This window comes from Rhinoderma darwinii, chromosome 3, assembly GCF_050947455.1.
Source record: "Rhinoderma darwinii isolate aRhiDar2 chromosome 3, aRhiDar2.hap1, whole genome shotgun sequence".
NCBI lineage: Eukaryota > Metazoa > Chordata > Amphibia > Anura > Rhinodermatidae > Rhinoderma > Rhinoderma darwinii.
This window is the reverse complement of record NC_134689.1, coordinates 412,826,456-412,844,315: the sequence shown is the minus strand read 5'-3', so window position 1 is coordinate 412,844,315 and position 17,860 is coordinate 412,826,456. Positions and strand designations below refer to the sequence as shown.

Genomic DNA, 17,860 nt, shown 5'->3' with positions numbered 1-17,860 from the left:
AGTTTCAAGCTCAAATAGGATCTGGTGAAAAGAGGAGGAATGGGTAAACAAAGATAAGTTAGAATTTATGGCCACAAAGAGCACTTTTATCCTATAACGCTCAACCTTTGAAAGTGCAAGACTAGTGAAAGGTTCTTTCCCATACCAGGAGTCGAACCCAGGCCACCTGGGTGAAAACCAGGAATCCTAACCGCTAGACCATATGGGAGCAGTTATTAAGTATAATGAGTCATGGACTAAGAAAAAGTGGGAATAAAGAAAATGTATATATATTTTTTCATTTTGCCGCTTTGAGCTTGTCTACAAACATCTGGTGGTTGCCTCGTTAGCGCAGTAGGAAGCGTGTCAGTCTAATAATCTGAAGGTCGTGAGTTCGATCCTCACACGAGGCACTGTTCAGTGAGTTTTTGTCTTCCTCCATTCATGCAGGAAATCTGGTTTTTCTGCCGAAGCGTTTTTAATATATGAGGAAAGTGTTGTTGATTTCCTTGTCATTTTTGAGTGAGTAGAAGAGATGGGAATGATTTGAGCTTTAAATCCAAAATAGGATCTTGCCTAAAAAGAAACAATATTAAAGCAAAGTCCCAATCAGATTGGGTGAAATAGTCTGATGGTTTCTTATTTATTGGCGAAACTAGTTCATTAAAAAAAGGAAAATTAGCCAAACTGACAGGATAAAGGGGTTGTTGACTTGGAGTGAGAAGGGAACAATAGGAATTATTTGAGTTTCAAGCTCAAATAGGATCTGGTGAAAAGAGGAGGAATGGGTAAACAAAGATAAGTTAGAATTTATGGCCACAAAGAGCACTTTTATCCTATAACGCTCAACCTTTGAAAATGCAAGACCTTTGAAAAGGTTATTTCCCATACCGGGAGTCGAACCCAGGCCACCTGGGTGAAAACCAGGAATCCTAACCGCTAGACCGATGGAAGCAGTTATTAAGTAAAATGAGTCATGGACTAAGAAAAAGTGGGAATAAAGAAAATTTATATATTTTTTTTCATTTTGCCGCTTTGAGCTTGTCTACAAACATCTGGTGGTTGCCTCGTTAGCGCAGTAGGAAGCGTGTCAGTCTCATAATCTGAAGGTTGTGAGTTCGATCCTCACACGAGGCACTGTTCAGTGAGTTTTTGTCTTCCTCCATTCATGCAGGAAATCGGGTTTTTCTGCCGAAACGTTTTTAATATATGAGGAAAGTGTTGTTGATTTCCTTGTCATTTTTGAGTGAGTAGAAGAGATGGGAATGATTTGAGCTTTAAATCCAAAATAGGATCTTGCCTAAAAAGAAACAATATTAAAGCAAAGTCCCAATCAGATTGGGTGAAATAGTCTGATGGTTTCTTATTTATTGGCGAAACTAGTTCATTAAAAAAAGGAAAATTAGCCAAACTGACAGGATAAAGGGGTTGTTGACTTGGAGTGAGAAGGGAACAATAGGAATTATTTGAGTTTCAAGCTCAAATAGGATCTGGTGAAAAGAGGAGGAATGGGTAAACAAAGATAAGTTAGAATTTATGGCCACAAAGAGCACTTTTATCCTATAACGCTCAACCTTTGAAAATGCAAGACCTTTGAAAAGGTTATTTCCCATACCGGGAGTCGAACCCAGGCCACCTGGGTGAAAACCAGGAATCCTAACCGCTAGACCATATGGAAGCAGTTATTAAGTAAAATGAGTCATGGACTAAGAAAAAGTGGGAATAAAGAAAATTTATATATTTTTTTTCATTTTGCCGCTTTGAGCTTGTCTACAAACATCTGGTGGTTGCCTCGTTAGCGCAGTAGGAAGCGTGTCAGTCTCATAATCTGAAGGTTGTGAGTTCGATCCTCACACGAGGCACTGTTCAGTGAGTTTTTGTCTTCCTCCATTCATGCAGGAAATCGGGTTTTTCTGCCGAAACGTTTTTAATATATGAGGAAAGTGTTGTTGATTTCCTTGTCATTTTTGAGTGAGTAGAAGAGATGGGAATGATTTGAGCTTTAAATCCAAAATAGGATCTTGCCTAAAAAGAAACAATATTAAAGCAAAGTCCCAATCAGATTGGGTGAAATAGTCTGATGGTTTCTTATTTATTGGCGAAACTAGTTCATTAAAAAAAGGAAAATTAGCCAAACTGACAGGATAAAGGGGTTGTTGACTTGGAGTGAGAAGGGAACAATAGGAATTATTTGAGTTTCAAGCTCAAATAGGATCTGGTGAAAAGAGGAGGAATGGGTAAACAAAGATAAGTTAGAATTTATGGCCACAAAGAGCACTTTTATCCTATAATGCTCAACCTTTGAAAGTGCAAGACTAGTGAAAGGTTCTTTCCCATACCAGGAGTCGAACCCAGGCCACCTGGGTGAAAACCAGGAATCCTAACCGCTAGACCATATGGGAGCAGTTATTAAGTATAATGAGTCATGGACTAAGAAAAAGTGGGAATAAAGAAAATGTATATATATTTTTTCATTTTGCCGCTTTGAGCTTGTCTACAAACATCTGGTGGTTGCCTCGTTAGCGCAGTAGGAAGCGTGTCAGTCTAATAATCTGAAGGTCGTGAGTTCGATCCTCACACGAGGCACTGTTCAGTGAGTTTTTGTCTTCCTCCATTCATGCAGGAAATCGGGTTTTTCTGCCGAAACGTTTTTAATATATGAGGAAAGTGTTGTTGATTTCCTTGTCATTTTTGAGTGAGTAGAAGAGATGGGAATGATTTGAGCTTTAAATCCAAAATAGGATCTTGCCTAAAAAGAAACAATATTAAAGCAAAGTCCCAATCAGATTGGGTAAAATAGTCTGATGGTTTCTTATTTATTGGCGAAACTAGTTCATTAAAAAAAGGAAAATTAGCCAAACTGACAGGATAAAGGGGTTGTTGACTTGGAGTGAGAAGGGAACAATAGGAATTATTTGAGTTTTCAAGCTCAAATAGGATCTGGTGAAAAGAGGAGGAATGGGTAAACAAAGATAAGTTAGAATTTATGGCCACAAAGAGCACTTTTATCCTATAACGCTCAACCTTTGAAAATGCAAGACTGGTAAAAGGTTATTTCCCATACCGGGAGTCGAACCCAGGCCACCTGGGTGAAAACCAGGAATCCTAACCGCTAGACCATATGGAAGCATTTATTAAGTAAAATGAGTCATGGACTAAGAAAAGGTGGGAATAAAGAAAATTTATATATATTTTTTCATTTTGCCGCTTTGAGCTTGTCTACAAACATCTGGTGGTTGCCTCGTTAGCGCAGTAGGAAGTGTGTCAGTCTAATAATCTGAAGGTCGTGAGTTCGATCCTCACACGAGGCACTGTTCAGTGAGTTTTTGTCTTCCTCCATTCATGCAGGAAATCTGGTTTTTCTGCCGAAACGTTTTTAATATATGAGGAAAGTGTTGTTGATTTCCTCGTCATTTTTGAGTGAGTAGAAGAGATGGGAATGATTTGAGCTTTAAATCCAAAATAGGATCTTGCCTAAAAAGAAACAATATTAAAGCAAAGTCCCAATCAGATTGGGTAAAATAGTCTGATGGTTTCTTATTTATTGGCGAAACTAGTTCATTAAAAAAAGGAAAATTAGCCAAACTGACAGGATAAAGGGGTTGTTGACTTGGAGTGAGAAGGGAACAATAGGAATTATTTGAGTTTTCAAGCTCAAATAGGATCTGGTGAAAAGAGGAGGAATGGGTAAACAAAGATAAGTTAGAATTTATGGCCACAAAGAGCACTTTTATCCTATAACGCTCAACCTTTGAAAATGCAAGACTGGTAAAAGGTTATTTCCCATACCGGGAGTCGAACCCGGGCCACCTGGGTGAAAACCAGGAATCCTAACCGCTAGACCATATGGAAGCAGTTATTAAGTAAAATGAGTCATGGACTAAGAAAAGGTGGGAATAACGAAAATTTATATATATTTTTTCATTTTGCCGCTTTGAGCTTGTCTACAAACATCTGGTGGTTGCCTCGTTAGCGCAGTAGGAAGTGTGTCAGTCTAATAATCTGAAGGTTGTGAGTTCGATCCTCACACGAGGCACTGTTCAGTGAGTTTTTGTCTTCCTCCATTCATGCAGGAAATCTGGTTTTTCTGCCGAAACGTTTTTAATATATGAGGAAAGTGTTGTTGATTTCCTTGTCATTTTTGAGTGAGTAGAAGAGATGGGAATGATTTGAGCTTTAAATCCAAAATAGGATCTTGCCTAAAAAGAAACAATATTAAAGCAAAGTCCCAATCAGATTGGGTAAAATAGTCTGATGGTTTCTTATTTATTGGCGAAACTAGTTCATTAAAAAAAGGAAAATTAGCCAAACTGACAGGATAAAGGGGTTGTTGACTTGGAGTGAGAAGGGAACAATAGGAATTATTTGAGTTTTCTAGCTCAAATAGGATCTGGTGAAAAGAGGAGGAATGGGTAAACAAAGATAAGTTAGAATTTATGGCCACAAAGAGCACTTTTATCCTATAACGCTCAACCTTTGAAAATGCAAGACTAGTAAAAGGTTATTTCCAATACCGGGAGTCGAACACAGGCCACCTGGGTGAAAACCAGGAATCCTAACCGCTAGACCATATGGAAGCAGTTATTAAGTAAAATGAGTCATGGACTAAGAAAAAGTGGGAATAAAGAAAATTTATATATATTTTTTCATTTTGCCGCTTTGAGCTTGTCTACAAACATCTGGTGGTTGCCTCATTAGCGCAGTAGGAAGCGTGTCAGTCTAATAATCTGAAGGTCGTGAGTTCGATCCTCACACAAGGCACTGTTCAGTGAGTTTTTGTCTTCCTCCATTCATGCAGGAAATCTGTTTTTTCTGCCGAAACGTTTTTAATATATGAGGAAATATGTTGTTGATTTCCTTGTCATTTTTGAGTGAGTAGAAGAGATGGGAATGATTTGAGCTTTAAATCCAAAATAGGATCTTGCCTAAAAAGAAACAATATTAAAGCAAAGTCCCAATCAGATTGGGTAAAATAGTCTGATGGTTTCTTATTTATTGGCGAAACTAGTTCATTAAAAAAAGGAAAATTAGCCAAACTGACAGGATAAAGGGGTTGTTGACTTGGAGTGAGAAGGGAACAATAGGAATTATTTGAGTTTTCAAGCTCAAATATAATCTGGTGAAAAGAGGAGGAATGGGTAAACAAAGATAAGTTAGAATTTATGGCCACAAAGAGCACTTTTATCCTATAACGCTCAACCTTTGAAAGTGCAAGACTAGTAAAAGGTTCTTTCCCATAACGGGAGTCGAACCCAGGCCACCTGGGTGAAAACCAGGAATCCTAACCGCTAGACCATATAGGAGCAGTTATTAAGTAAAATGAGTCATGGACTAAGAAAAGGTGGGAATAACGAAAATTTATATATATTTTTTCATTTTGCCGCTTTGAGCTTGTCTACAAACATCTGGTGGTTGCCTCGTTAGCGCAGTAGGAAGTGTGTCAGTCTAATAATCTGAAGGTTGTGAGTTCGATCCTCACACGAGGCACTGTTCAGTGAGTTTTTGTCTTCCTCCATTCATGCAGGAAATCTGGTTTTTCTGCCGAAACGTTTTTAATATATGAGGAAAGTGTTGTTGATTTCCTTGTCATTTTTGAGTGAGTAGAAGAGATGGGAATGATTTGAGCTTTAAATCCAAAATAGGATCTTGCCTAAAAAGAAACAATATTAAAGCAAAGTCCCAATCAGATTGGGTAAAATAGTCTGATGGTTTCTTATTTATTGGCGAAACTAGTTCATTAAAAAAAGGAAAATTAGCCAAACTGACAGGATAAAGGGGTTGTTGACTTGGAGTGAGAAGGGAACAATAGGAATTATTTGAGTTTTCTAGCTCAAATAGGATCTGGTGAAAAGAGGAGGAATGGGTAAACAAAGATAAGTTAGAATTTATGGCCACAAAGAGCACTTTTATCCTATAACGCTCAACCTTTGAAAATGCAAGACTAGTAAAAGGTTATTTCCAATACCGGGAGTCGAACACAGGCCACCTGGGTGAAAACCAGGAATCCTAACCGCTAGACCATATGGAAGCAGTTATTAAGTAAAATGAGTCATGGACTAAGAAAAAGTGGGAATAAAGAAAATTTATATATATTTTTTCATTTTGCCGCTTTGAGCTTGTCTACAAACATCTGGTGGTTGCCTCATTAGCGCAGTAGGAAGCGTGTCAGTCTAATAATCTGAAGGTCGTGAGTTCGATCCTCACACAAGGCACTGTTCAGTGAGTTTTTGTCTTCCTCCATTCATGCAGGAAATCTGTTTTTTCTGCCGAAACGTTTTTAATATATGAGGAAATATGTTGTTGATTTCCTTGTCATTTTTGAGTGAGTAGAAGAGATGGGAATGATTTGAGCTTTAAATCCAAAATAGGATCTTGCCTAAAAAGAAACAATATTAAAGCAAAGTCCCAATCAGATTGGGTAAAATAGTCTGATGGTTTCTTATTTATTGGCGAAACTAGTTCATTAAAAAAAGGAAAATTAGCCAAACTGACAGGATAAAGGGGTTGTTGACTTGGAGTGAGAAGGGAACAATAGGAATTATTTGAGTTTTCAAGCTCAAATATAATCTGGTGAAAAGAGGAGGAATGGGTAAACAAAGATAAGTTAGAATTTATGGCCACAAAGAGCACTTTTATCCTATAACGCTCAACCTTTGAAAGTGCAAGACTAGTAAAAGGTTCTTTCCCATAACGGGAGTCGAACCCAGGCCACCTGGGTGAAAACCAGGAATCCTAACCGCTAAACCATATGGGAGCAGTTATTAAGTATAATGAGTCATGGACTAAGAAAAAGTGGGAATAAAGAAAATATATATATATTTTTTCATTTTGCCGCTTTGAGCTTGTCTACAACCATCTGGTGGTTGCCTCGTTAGCGCAGTAGGAAGCGTGTCAGTCTCATAATCTGAAGGTCGTGAGTTCGATCCTCACACGAGGCACTGTTCAGTGAGTTTTTGTCTTCCTCCATTCGGGTATCGGAAATCGGGTATTTCTGCCGAAACTTTTTTAATATATGAGGAAAGTGTTGTTGATTTCCTTGTCATTTTTGAGTGAGTAGAAGAATTGGGAATGATTTGAGCTTTAAATCCAAAATAGGATCTTGCCTAAAAAGAAACAATATTAAAGCAAAGTCCCAATCAGATTGGGTGAAATAGTCTGATGGTTTCTTATTTATTGGCGAAACTAGTTCATTAAAAAAAGGAAAATGAGCCAAACTGACAGGATAAAGGGGTTGTTGACTTGGAGTGAGAAGGGAACAATAGGAATTATTTGAGTTTTCAAGCTCAAATATAATCTGGTGAAAAGAGGAGGAATGGGTAAACAAAGATAAGTTAGAATTTATGGCCACAAAGAGCACTTTTATCCTATAACGCTCAACCTTTGAAAGTGCAAGACTAGTAAAAGGTTCTTTCCCATACCGGGAGTCAAACCCGGGCCACCTGGGTGAAAACCAGGAATCCTAACCGCTAAACCATATGGGAGCAGTTATTAAGTATAATGAGTCATGGACTAAGAAAAAGTGGGAATAAAGAAAATATATATATATTTTTTCATTTTGCCGCTTTGAGCATGTCTACAAACATCTGGTGGTTGCCTCGTTAGCGTAGTAGGAAGCGTGTCAGTCTCATAATCTGAAGGTCGTGAGTTCGATCCTCACACGAGGCACTGTTCAGTGAGTTTTTGTCTTCCTCCATTCGGGTATCGGAAATCGGGTATTTCTGCCGAAACTTTTTTAATATATGAGGAAAGTGTTGTTGATTTCCTTGTCATTTTTGAGTGAGTAGAAGAATTGGGAATGATTTGAGCTTTAAATCCAAAATAGGATCTTGCCTAAAAAGAAACAATATTAAAGCAAAGTCCCAATCAGATTGGGTGAAATAGTCTGATGGTTTCTTATTTATTGGCGAAACTAGTTCATTAAAAAAAGGAAAATGAGCCAAACTGACAGGATAAAGGGGTTGTTGACTTGGAGTGAGAAGGGAACAATAGGAATTATTTGAGTTTTCAAGCTCAAATATAATCTGGTGAAAAGAGGAGGAATGGGTAAACAAAGATAAGTTAGAATTTATGGCCACAAAGAGCACTTTTATACTATAACGCTCAACCTTTGAAAGTGCAAGACTAGTAAAAGGTTCTTTCCCATAACGGGAGTCGAACCTGTGTGAAAACCAGGAATCCTAACCGCTAAACCATATGGGAGCAGTTATTAAGTATAATGAGTCATGGACTAAGAAAAAGTGGGAATAAAGAAAATATATATATATTTTTTCATTTTGCCGCTTTGAGCTTGTCTACAAACATCTGGTGGTTGCCTCGTTAGCGCAGTAGGAAGCGTGTCAGTCTCATAATCTGAAGGTCGTGAGTTCGATCCTCACACGAGGCACTGTTCAGTGAGTTTTTGTCTTCCTCCATTCGGGTATCGGAAATCGGGTATTTCTGCCGAAACTTTTTTAATATATGAGGAAAGTGTTGTTGATTTCCTTGTCATTTTTGAGTGAGTAGAAGAGATGGGAATGATTTGAGCTTTAAATCCAAAATAGGATCTTGCCTAAAAAGAAACAATATTAAAGCAAAGTCCCAATCAGATTGGGTGAAATAGTCTGATGGTTTCTTATTTATTGGCGAAACTAGTTCATTAAAAAAAGGAAAATGAGCCAAACTGCCAGGATAAAGGGGTTGTTGACTTGGAGTGAGAAGGGAACAATAGGAATTATTTGAGTTTTCAAGCTCAAATATAATCTGGTGAAAAGAGGAGGAATGGGTAAACAAAGATAAGTTAGAATTTATGGCCACAAAGAGCACTTTTATCCCATAACGCTCAACCTTTGAAAGTGCAAGACTAGTAAAAGGTTTTTTCCCATACCGGGAGTTGAACCCGGGCCACCTGGGTGAAAACCAGGAATCCTAACCGCTAGACCATATGGGAGCAGTTATTAAGTATAATGAGTCATGGACTAAGAAAAAGTGGGAATAAAGAAAATATATATATATTTTTTCATTTTGCCGATTTGAGCTTGTCTACAAACATCTGGTGGTTGCCTCGTTAGCGCAGTAGGAAGCGTTTCAGTCTCATAATCTGAAGGTCGTGAGTTTGATCCTCACACGAGGCACTGTTCAGTGAGTTTTTGTTTTCCTCCATTCATGCAGGAAATCGGGTATTTCTGCCGAAACGTTTTTAATATATGAGGAAAGTGTTGTTGATTTCCTTGTCATTTTTGAGTGAGTAGAATAGATGGGAATGATTTGAGCTTTAAATCCAAAATAGGATCTTGCCTAAAAAGAAACAATATTAAAGCAAAGTCCCAATCAGATTGGGTGAAATAGTCTGATGGTTTCTTATTTATTGGCGAAACTAGTTCATTAAAAAAAGGAAAATGAGCCAAACTGACAGGATAAAGGGGTTGTTGACTTGGAGTGAGAAGGGAACAATAGGAATTATTTGAGTTTTCAAGCTCAAATATAATCTGGTGAAAAGAGGAGGAATGGGTAAACAAAGATAAGTTAGAATTTATGGCCACAAAGAGCACTTTTATCCTATAACGCTCAACCTTTGAAAGTGCAAGACTAGTAAAAGGTTCTTTCCCATAACGGGAGTCGAACCCAGGCCACCTGGGTGAAAACCAGGAATCCTAACCGCTAAACCATATGGGAGCAGTTATTAAGTATAATGAGTCATGGACTAAGAAAAAGTGGGAATAAAGAAAATATATATATATTTTTTCATTTTGCCGCTTTGAGCTTGTCTACAACCATCTGGTGGTTGCCTCGTTAGCGCAGTAGGAAGCGTGTCAGTCTCATAATCTGAAGGTCGTGAGTTCGATCCTCACACGAGGCACTGTTCAGTGAGTTTTTGTCTTCCTCCATTCGGGTATCGGAAATCGGGTATTTCTGCCGAAACTTTTTTAATATATGAGGAAAGTGTTGTTGATTTCCTTGTCATTTTTGAGTGAGTAGAAGAATTGGGAATGATTTGAGCTTTAAATCCAAAATAGGATCTTGCCTAAAAAGAAACAATATTAAAGCAAAGTCCCAATCAGATTGGGTGAAATAGTCTGATGGTTTCTTATTTATTGGCGAAACTAGTTCATTAAAAAAAGGAAAATGAGCCAAACTGACAGGATAAAGGGGTTGTTGACTTGGAGTGAGAAGGGAACAATAGGAATTATTTGAGTTTTCAAGCTCAAATATAATCTGGTGAAAAGAGGAGGAATGGGTAAACAAAGATAAGTTAGAATTTATGGCCACAAAGAGCACTTTTATCCTATAACGCTCAACCTTTGAAAGTGCAAGACTAGTAAAAGGTTCTTTCCCATACCGGGAGTCAAACCCGGGCCACCTGGGTGAAAACCAGGAATCCTAACCGCTAAACCATATGGGAGCAGTTATTAAGTATAATGAGTCATGGACTAAGAAAAAGTGGGAATAAAGAAAATATATATATATTTTTTCATTTTGCCGCTTTGAGCATGTCTACAAACATCTGGTGGTTGCCTCGTTAGCGTAGTAGGAAGCGTGTCAGTCTCATAATCTGAAGGTCGTGAGTTCGATCCTCACACGAGGCACTGTTCAGTGAGTTTTTGTCTTCCTCCATTCGGGTATCGGAAATCGGGTATTTCTGCCGAAACTTTTTTAATATATGAGGAAAGTGTTGTTGATTTCCTTGTCATTTTTGAGTGAGTAGAAGAATTGGGAATGATTTGAGCTTTAAATCCAAAATAGGATCTTGCCTAAAAAGAAACAATATTAAAGCAAAGTCCCAATCAGATTGGGTGAAATAGTCTGATGGTTTCTTATTTATTGGCGAAACTAGTTCATTAAAAAAAGGAAAATGAGCCAAACTGACAGGATAAAGGGGTTGTTGACTTGGAGTGAGAAGGGAACAATAGGAATTATTTGAGTTTTCAAGCTCAAATATAATCTGGTGAAAAGAGGAGGAATGGGTAAACAAAGATAAGTTAGAATTTATGGCCACAAAGAGCACTTTTATACTATAACGCTCAACCTTTGAAAGTGCAAGACTAGTAAAAGGTTCTTTCCCATAACGGGAGTCGAACCTGTGTGAAAACCAGGAATCCTAACCGCTAAACCATATGGGAGCAGTTATTAAGTATAATGAGTCATGGACTAAGAAAAAGTGGGAATAAAGAAAATATATATATATTTTTTCATTTTGCCGCTTTGAGCTTGTCTACAAACATCTGGTGGTTGCCTCGTTAGCGCAGTAGGAAGCGTGTCAGTCTCATAATCTGAAGGTCGTGAGTTCGATCCTCACACGAGGCACTGTTCAGTGAGTTTTTGTCTTCCTCCATTCGGGTATCGGAAATCGGGTATTTCTGCCGAAACTTTTTTAATATATGAGGAAAGTGTTGTTGATTTCCTTGTCATTTTTGAGTGAGTAGAAGAGATGGGAATGATTTGAGCTTTAAATCCAAAATAGGATCTTGCCTAAAAAGAAACAATATTAAAGCAAAGTCCCAATCAGATTGGGTGAAATAGTCTGATGGTTTCTTATTTATTGGCGAAACTAGTTCATTAAAAAAAGGAAAATGAGCCAAACTGCCAGGATAAAGGGGTTGTTGACTTGGAGTGAGAAGGGAACAATAGGAATTATTTGAGTTTTCAAGCTCAAATATAATCTGGTGAAAAGAGGAGGAATGGGTAAACAAAGATAAGTTAGAATTTATGGCCACAAAGAGCACTTTTATCCCATAACGCTCAACCTTTGAAAGTGCAAGACTAGTAAAAGGTTTTTTCCCATACCGGGAGTTGAACCCGGGCCACCTGGGTGAAAACCAGGAATCCTAACCGCTAGACCATATGGGAGCAGTTATTAAGTATAATGAGTCATGGACTAAGAAAAAGTGGGAATAAAGAAAATATATATATATTTTTTCATTTTGCCGATTTGAGCTTGTCTACAAACATCTGGTGGTTGCCTCGTTAGCGCAGTAGGAAGCGTTTCAGTCTCATAATCTGAAGGTCGTGAGTTTGATCCTCACACGAGGCACTGTTCAGTGAGTTTTTGTTTTCCTCCATTCATGCAGGAAATCGGGTATTTCTGCCGAAACGTTTTTAATATATGAGGAAAGTGTTGTTGATTTCCTTGTCATTTTTGAGTGAGTAGAATAGATGGGAATGATTTGAGCTTTAAATCCAAAATAGGATCTTGCCTAAAAAGAAACAATATTAAAGCAAAGTCCCAATCAGATTGGGTGAAATAGTCTGATGGTTTCTTATTTATTGGCGAAACTAGTTCATTAAAAAAAGGAAAATGAGCCAAACTGACAGGATAAAGGGGTTGTTGACTTGGAGTGAGAAGGGAACAATAGGAATTATTTGAGTTTTCAAGCTCAAATATAATCTGGTGAAAAGAGGAGGAATGGGTAAACAAAGATAAGTTAGAATTTATGGCCACAAAGAGCACTTTTATCCTATAACGCTCAACCTTTGAAAGTGCAAGACTAGTAAAAGGTTCTTTCCCATAACGGGAGTCGAACCCAGGCCACCTGGGTGAAAACCAGGAATCCTAACCGCTAAACCATATGGGAGCAGTTATTAAGTATAATGAGTCATGGACTAAGAAAAAGTGGGAATAAAGAAAATATATATATATTTTTTCATTTTGCCGCTTTGAGCTTGTCTACAACCATCTGGTGGTTGCCTCGTTAGCGCAGTAGGAAGCGTGTCAGTCTCATAATCTGAAGGTCGTGAGTTCGATCCTCACACGAGGCACTGTTCAGTGAGTTTTTGTCTTCCTCCATTCGGGTATCGGAAATCGGGTATTTCTGCCGAAACTTTTTTAATATATGAGGAAAGTGTTGTTGATTTCCTTGTCATTTTTGAGTGAGTAGAAGAATTGGGAATGATTTGAGCTTTAAATCCAAAATAGGATCTTGCCTAAAAAGAAACAATATTAAAGCAAAGTCCCAATCAGATTGGGTGAAATAGTCTGATGGTTTCTTATTTATTGGCGAAACTAGTTCATTAAAAAAAGGAAAATGAGCCAAACTGACAGGATAAAGGGGTTGTTGACTTGGAGTGAGAAGGGAACAATAGGAATTATTTGAGTTTTCAAGCTCAAATATAATCTGGTGAAAAGAGGAGGAATGGGTAAACAAAGATAAGTTAGAATTTATGGCCACAAAGAGCACTTTTATCCTATAACGCTCAACCTTTGAAAGTGCAAGACTTTCCCATACCGGGAGTCGAACCCGGGCCACCTGGGTGAAAACCAGGAATCCTAACCGCTAAACCATATGGGAGCAGTTATTAAGTATAATGAGTCATGGACTAAGAAAAAGTGGGAATAAAGAAAATATATATATATTTTTTCATTTTGCCGCTTTGAGCATGTCTACAAACATCTGGTGGTTGCCTCGTTAGCGTAGTAGGAAGCGTGTCAGTCTCATAATCTGAAGGTCGTGAGTTCGATCCTCACACGAGGCACTGTTCAGTGAGTTTTTGTCTTCCTCCATTCGGGTATCGGAAATCGGGTATTTCTGCCGAAACTTTTTTAATATATGAGGAAAGTGTTGTTGATTTCCTTGTCATTTTTGAGTGAGTAGAAGAATTGGGAATGATTTGAGCTTTAAATCCAAAATAGGATCTTGCCTAAAAAGAAACAATATTAAAGCAAAGTCCCAATCAGATTGGGTGAAATAGTCTGATGGTTTCTTATTTATTGGCGAAACTAGTTCATTAAAAAAAGGAAAATGAGCCAAACTGACAGGATAAAGGGGTTGTTGACTTGGAGTGAGAAGGGAACAATAGGAATTATTTGAGTTTTCAAGCTCAAATATAATCTGGTGAAAAGAGGAGGAATGGGTAAACAAAGATAAGTTAGAATTTATGGCCACAAAGAGCACTTTTATACTATAACGCTCAACCTTTGAAAGTGCAAGACTAGTAAAAGGTTCTTTCCCATAACGGGAGTCGAACCTGTGTGAAAACCAGGAATCCTAACCGCTAAACCATATGGGAGCAGTTATTAAGTATAATGAGTCATGGACTAAGAAAAAGTGGGAATAAAGAAAATATATATATATTTTTTCATTTTGCCGCTTTGAGCTTGTCTACAAACATCTGGTGGTTGCCTCGTTAGCGCAGTAGGAAGCGTGTCAGTCTCATAATCTGAAGGTCGTGAGTTCGATCCTCACACGAGGCACTGTTCAGTGAGTTTTTGTCTTCCTCCATTCGGGTATCGGAAATCGGGTATTTCTGCCGAAACTTTTTTAATATATGAGGAAAGTGTTGTTGATTTCCTTGTCATTTTTGAGTGAGTAGAAGAGATGGGAATGATTTGAGCTTTAAATCCAAAATAGGATCTTGCCTAAAAAGAAACAATATTAAAGCAAAGTCCCAATCAGATTGGGTGAAATAGTCTGATGGTTTCTTATTTATTGGCGAAACTAGTTCATTAAAAAAAGGAAAATGAGCCAAACTGCCAGGATAAAGGGGTTGTTGACTTGGAGTGAGAAGGGAACAATAGGAATTATTTGAGTTTTCAAGCTCAAATATAATCTGGTGAAAAGAGGAGGAATGGGTAAACAAAGATAAGTTAGAATTTATGGCCACAAAGAGCACTTTTATCCCATAACGCTCAACCTTTGAAAGTGCAAGACTAGTAAAAGGTTTTTTCCCATACCGGGAGTTGAACCCGGGCCACCTGGGTGAAAACCAGGAATGCTAACCGCTAGACCATATGGGAGCAGTTATTAAGTATAATGAGTCATGGACTAAGAAAAAGTGGGAATAAAGAAAATATATATATATTTTTTCATTTTGCCGATTTGAGCTTGTCTACAAACATCCGGTGGTTGCCTCGTTAGCGCAGTAGGAAGCGTGTCAGTCTCATAATCTGAAGGTCGTGAGTTTGATCCTCACACGAGGCACTGTTCAGTGAGTTTTTGTCTTCCTCCATTCATGCAGGAAATCGGGTATTTCTGCCGAAACTTTTTTAATATATGAGGAAAGTGTTGTTGATTTCCTTGTCATTTTTGAGTGAGTAGAAGAATTGGGAATGATTTGAGCTTTAAATCCAAAATAGGATCTTGCCTAAAAAGAAACAATATTAAAGCAAAGTCCCAATCAGATTGGGTGAAATAGTCTGATGGTTTCTTATTTATTGGCGAAACTAGTTCATTAAAAAAAGGAAAATGAGCCAAACTGACAGGATAAAGGGGTTGTTGACTTGGAGTGAGAAGGGAACAATAGGAATTATTTGAGTTTTCAAGCTCAAATATAATCTGGTGAAAAGAGGAGGAATGGGTAAACAAAGATAAGTTAGAATTTATGGCCACAAAGAGCACTTTTATCCTATAACGCTCAACCTTTGAAAGTGCAAGACTAGTAAAAGGTTCTTTCCCATACCGGGAGTCGAACCCGGGCCACCTGGGTGAAAACCAGGAATCCTAACCGCTAAACCATATGGGAGCAGTTATTAAGTATAATGAGTCATGGACTAAGAAAAAGTGGGAATAAAGAAAATATATATATATTTTTTCATTTTGCCGCTTTGAGCATGTCTACAAACATCTGGTGGTTGCCTCGTTAGCGTAGTAGGAAGCGTGTCAGTCTCATAATCTGAAGGTCGTGAGTTCGATCCTCACACGAGGCACTGTTCAGTGAGTTTTTGTCTTCCTCCATTCGGGTATCGGAAATCGGGTATTTCTGCCGAAACTTTTTTAATATATGAGGAAAGTGTTGTTGATTTCCTTGTCATTTTTGAGTGAGTAGAAGAATTGGGAATGATTTGAGCTTTAAATCCAAAATAGGATCTTGCCTAAAAAGAAACAATATTAAAGCAAAGTCCCAATCAGATTGGGTGAAATAGTCTGATGGTTTCTTATTTATTGGCGAAACTAGTTCATTAAAAAAAGGAAAATGAGCCAAACTGACAGGATAAAGGGGTTGTTGACTTGGAGTGAGAAGGGAACAATAGGAATTATTTGAGTTTTCAAGCTCAAATATAATCTGGTGAAAAGAGGAGGAATGGGTAAACAAAGATAAGTTAGAATTTATGGCCACAAAGAGCACTTTTATACTATAACGCTCAACCTTTGAAAGTGCAAGACTAGTAAAAGGTTCTTTCCCATAACGGGAGTCGAACCTGTGTGAAAACCAGGAATCCTAACCGCTAAACCATATGGGAGCAGTTATTAAGTATAATGAGTCATGGACTAAGAAAAAGTGGGAATAAAGAAAATATATATATATTTTTTCATTTTGCCGCTTTGAGCTTGTCTACAAACATCTGGTGGTTGCCTCGTTAGCGCAGTAGGAAGCGTGTCAGTCTCATAATCTGAAGGTCGTGAGTTCGATCCTCACACGAGGCACTGTTCAGTGAGTTTTTGTCTTCCTCCATTCGGGTATCGGAAATCGGGTATTTCTGCCGAAACTTTTTTAATATATGAGGAAAGTGTTGTTGATTTCCTTGTCATTTTTGAGTGAGTAGAAGAGATGGGAATGATTTGAGCTTTAAATCCAAAATAGGATCTTGCCTAAAAAGAAACAATATTAAAGCAAAGTCCCAATCAGATTGGGTGAAATAGTCTGATGGTTTCTTATTTATTGGCGAAACTAGTTCATTAAAAAAAGGAAAATGAGCCAAACTGCCAGGATAAAGGGGTTGTTGACTTGGAGTGAGAAGGGAACAATAGGAATTATTTGAGTTTTCAAGCTCAAATATAATCTGGTGAAAAGAGGAGGAATGGGTAAACAAAGATAAGTTAGAATTTATGGCCACAAAGAGCACTTTTATCCCATAACGCTCAACCTTTGAAAGTGCAAGACTAGTAAAAGGTTTTTTCCCATACCGGGAGTTGAACCCGGGCCACCTGGGTGAAAACCAGGAATGCTAACCGCTAGACCATATGGGAGCAGTTATTAAGTATAATGAGTCATGGACTAAGAAAAAGTGGGAATAAAGAAAATATATATATATTTTTTCATTTTGCCGATTTGAGCTTGTCTACAAACATCTGGTGGTTGCCTCGTTAGCGCAGTAGGAAGCGTGTCAGTCTCATAATCTGAAGGTCGTGAGTTTGATCCTCACACGAGGCACTGTTCAGTGAGTTTTTGTCTTCCTCCATTCATGCAGGAAATCGGGTATTTCTGGCGAAACGTTTTTAATATATGAGGAAAGTGTTGTTGATTTCCTTGTCATTTGTGAGTGAGTAGAAGAGATGGGAATGATTTGAGCTTTAAATTTAAAATAGGATCTTGCCTAAAAAGAAACAATATTAAAGCAAAGTCCCAATCAGATTGGGTGAAATAGTCTGATGGTTTCTTATTTATTGGCGAAACTAGTTCATTAAAAAAAGGAAAATGAGCCAAACTGACAGGATAAAGGGGTTGTTGACTTGGAGTGAGAAGGGAACAATAGGAATTATTTGAGTTTTCAAGCTCAAATATAATCTGGTGAAAAGAGGAGGAATGGGTAAACAAAGATAAGTTAGAATTTATGGCCACAAAGAGCACTTTTATCCTATAACGCTCAACCTTTGAAAGTGCAAGACTAGTAAAAGTTTTTTTTCCCATACCGGGAGTCAAACCCAGGCCACCTGGGTGAAAACCAGGAATCCTAATCGCTAGACCATATGGGAGCAGTTATTAAGTATAATGAGTCATGGACTAAGAAAAAGTGGGAATAAAGAAAATATATATATTTTTTTTTCATTTTGCCGCTTTGAGCTTGTCTACAAACATCTGGTGGTTGCCTCGTTAGCGCAGTAGGAAGCGTGTCAGTCTCATAATCTGAAGGTCGTGAGTTCGATCCTCACACGAGGCACTGTTCAGTGAGTTTTTGTCTTCCTCCATTCATGCAGGAAATTGGGTATTTCTGCCGAAACGTTTTTAATATATGAGGAAAGTGTTGTTGATT

At 38.0% G+C, this 17,860-nt stretch overlaps 21 non-coding genes across 21 annotated transcripts; 16 read left to right on the top strand and 5 right to left on the bottom strand.

Moving 5' to 3' along the window:
• Nucleotides 1-319: 319 nt before the first annotated feature.
• On the top strand, nt 320-392 carry TRNAI-AAU (transfer RNA isoleucine (anticodon AAU)). The gene has a single exon. It is a non-coding gene; the product is annotated as a tRNA-Ile (tRNA).
• A 651-nt stretch (nt 393-1,043) lies between these two features.
• Nucleotides 1,044-1,116, top strand: TRNAM-CAU (transfer RNA methionine (anticodon CAU)). The gene has a single exon. It is a non-coding gene; the product is annotated as a tRNA-Met (tRNA).
• Nucleotides 1,117-1,768: 652 nt separating this feature from the next.
• TRNAM-CAU (transfer RNA methionine (anticodon CAU)) lies at nt 1,769-1,841 on the top strand. The gene has a single exon. It is a non-coding gene; the product is annotated as a tRNA-Met (tRNA).
• Nucleotides 1,842-2,492: 651 nt separating this feature from the next.
• Nucleotides 2,493-2,565, top strand: TRNAI-AAU (transfer RNA isoleucine (anticodon AAU)). The gene has a single exon. It is a non-coding gene; the product is annotated as a tRNA-Ile (tRNA).
• A 1,194-nt stretch (nt 2,566-3,759) lies between these two features.
• Nucleotides 3,760-3,831, bottom strand: TRNAE-UUC (transfer RNA glutamic acid (anticodon UUC)). Its single transcript has one exon. It is a non-coding gene; the product is annotated as a tRNA-Glu (tRNA).
• A 3,013-nt stretch (nt 3,832-6,844) lies between these two features.
• On the top strand, nt 6,845-6,917 carry TRNAM-CAU (transfer RNA methionine (anticodon CAU)). The gene has a single exon. It is a non-coding gene; the product is annotated as a tRNA-Met (tRNA).
• A 654-nt stretch (nt 6,918-7,571) lies between these two features.
• On the top strand, nt 7,572-7,644 carry TRNAM-CAU (transfer RNA methionine (anticodon CAU)). Its single transcript has one exon. It is a non-coding gene; the product is annotated as a tRNA-Met (tRNA).
• A 645-nt stretch (nt 7,645-8,289) lies between these two features.
• On the top strand, nt 8,290-8,362 carry TRNAM-CAU (transfer RNA methionine (anticodon CAU)). Its single transcript has one exon. It is a non-coding gene; the product is annotated as a tRNA-Met (tRNA).
• Nucleotides 8,363-8,833: 471 nt separating this feature from the next.
• Nucleotides 8,834-8,905, bottom strand: TRNAE-UUC (transfer RNA glutamic acid (anticodon UUC)). The gene has a single exon. It is a non-coding gene; the product is annotated as a tRNA-Glu (tRNA).
• Nucleotides 8,906-9,741: 836 nt separating this feature from the next.
• On the top strand, nt 9,742-9,814 carry TRNAM-CAU (transfer RNA methionine (anticodon CAU)). The gene has a single exon. It is a non-coding gene; the product is annotated as a tRNA-Met (tRNA).
• Nucleotides 9,815-10,468: 654 nt separating this feature from the next.
• TRNAM-CAU (transfer RNA methionine (anticodon CAU)) lies at nt 10,469-10,541 on the top strand. Its single transcript has one exon. It is a non-coding gene; the product is annotated as a tRNA-Met (tRNA).
• Nucleotides 10,542-11,186: 645 nt separating this feature from the next.
• TRNAM-CAU (transfer RNA methionine (anticodon CAU)) lies at nt 11,187-11,259 on the top strand. Its single transcript has one exon. It is a non-coding gene; the product is annotated as a tRNA-Met (tRNA).
• A 471-nt stretch (nt 11,260-11,730) lies between these two features.
• On the bottom strand, nt 11,731-11,802 carry TRNAE-UUC (transfer RNA glutamic acid (anticodon UUC)). The gene has a single exon. It is a non-coding gene; the product is annotated as a tRNA-Glu (tRNA).
• An 836-nt stretch (nt 11,803-12,638) lies between these two features.
• On the top strand, nt 12,639-12,711 carry TRNAM-CAU (transfer RNA methionine (anticodon CAU)). The gene has a single exon. It is a non-coding gene; the product is annotated as a tRNA-Met (tRNA).
• Nucleotides 12,712-13,169: 458 nt separating this feature from the next.
• TRNAE-UUC (transfer RNA glutamic acid (anticodon UUC)) lies at nt 13,170-13,241 on the bottom strand. Its single transcript has one exon. It is a non-coding gene; the product is annotated as a tRNA-Glu (tRNA).
• A 111-nt stretch (nt 13,242-13,352) lies between these two features.
• TRNAM-CAU (transfer RNA methionine (anticodon CAU)) lies at nt 13,353-13,425 on the top strand. The gene has a single exon. It is a non-coding gene; the product is annotated as a tRNA-Met (tRNA).
• Nucleotides 13,426-14,070: 645 nt separating this feature from the next.
• Nucleotides 14,071-14,143, top strand: TRNAM-CAU (transfer RNA methionine (anticodon CAU)). The gene has a single exon. It is a non-coding gene; the product is annotated as a tRNA-Met (tRNA).
• Nucleotides 14,144-15,339: 1,196 nt separating this feature from the next.
• On the bottom strand, nt 15,340-15,411 carry TRNAE-UUC (transfer RNA glutamic acid (anticodon UUC)). The gene has a single exon. It is a non-coding gene; the product is annotated as a tRNA-Glu (tRNA).
• Nucleotides 15,412-15,522: 111 nt separating this feature from the next.
• TRNAM-CAU (transfer RNA methionine (anticodon CAU)) lies at nt 15,523-15,595 on the top strand. Its single transcript has one exon. It is a non-coding gene; the product is annotated as a tRNA-Met (tRNA).
• A 645-nt stretch (nt 15,596-16,240) lies between these two features.
• On the top strand, nt 16,241-16,313 carry TRNAM-CAU (transfer RNA methionine (anticodon CAU)). Its single transcript has one exon. It is a non-coding gene; the product is annotated as a tRNA-Met (tRNA).
• Nucleotides 16,314-17,694: 1,381 nt separating this feature from the next.
• On the top strand, nt 17,695-17,767 carry TRNAM-CAU (transfer RNA methionine (anticodon CAU)). Its single transcript has one exon. It is a non-coding gene; the product is annotated as a tRNA-Met (tRNA).
• The last annotated feature ends 93 nt before the right edge of the window (nt 17,768-17,860 follow it).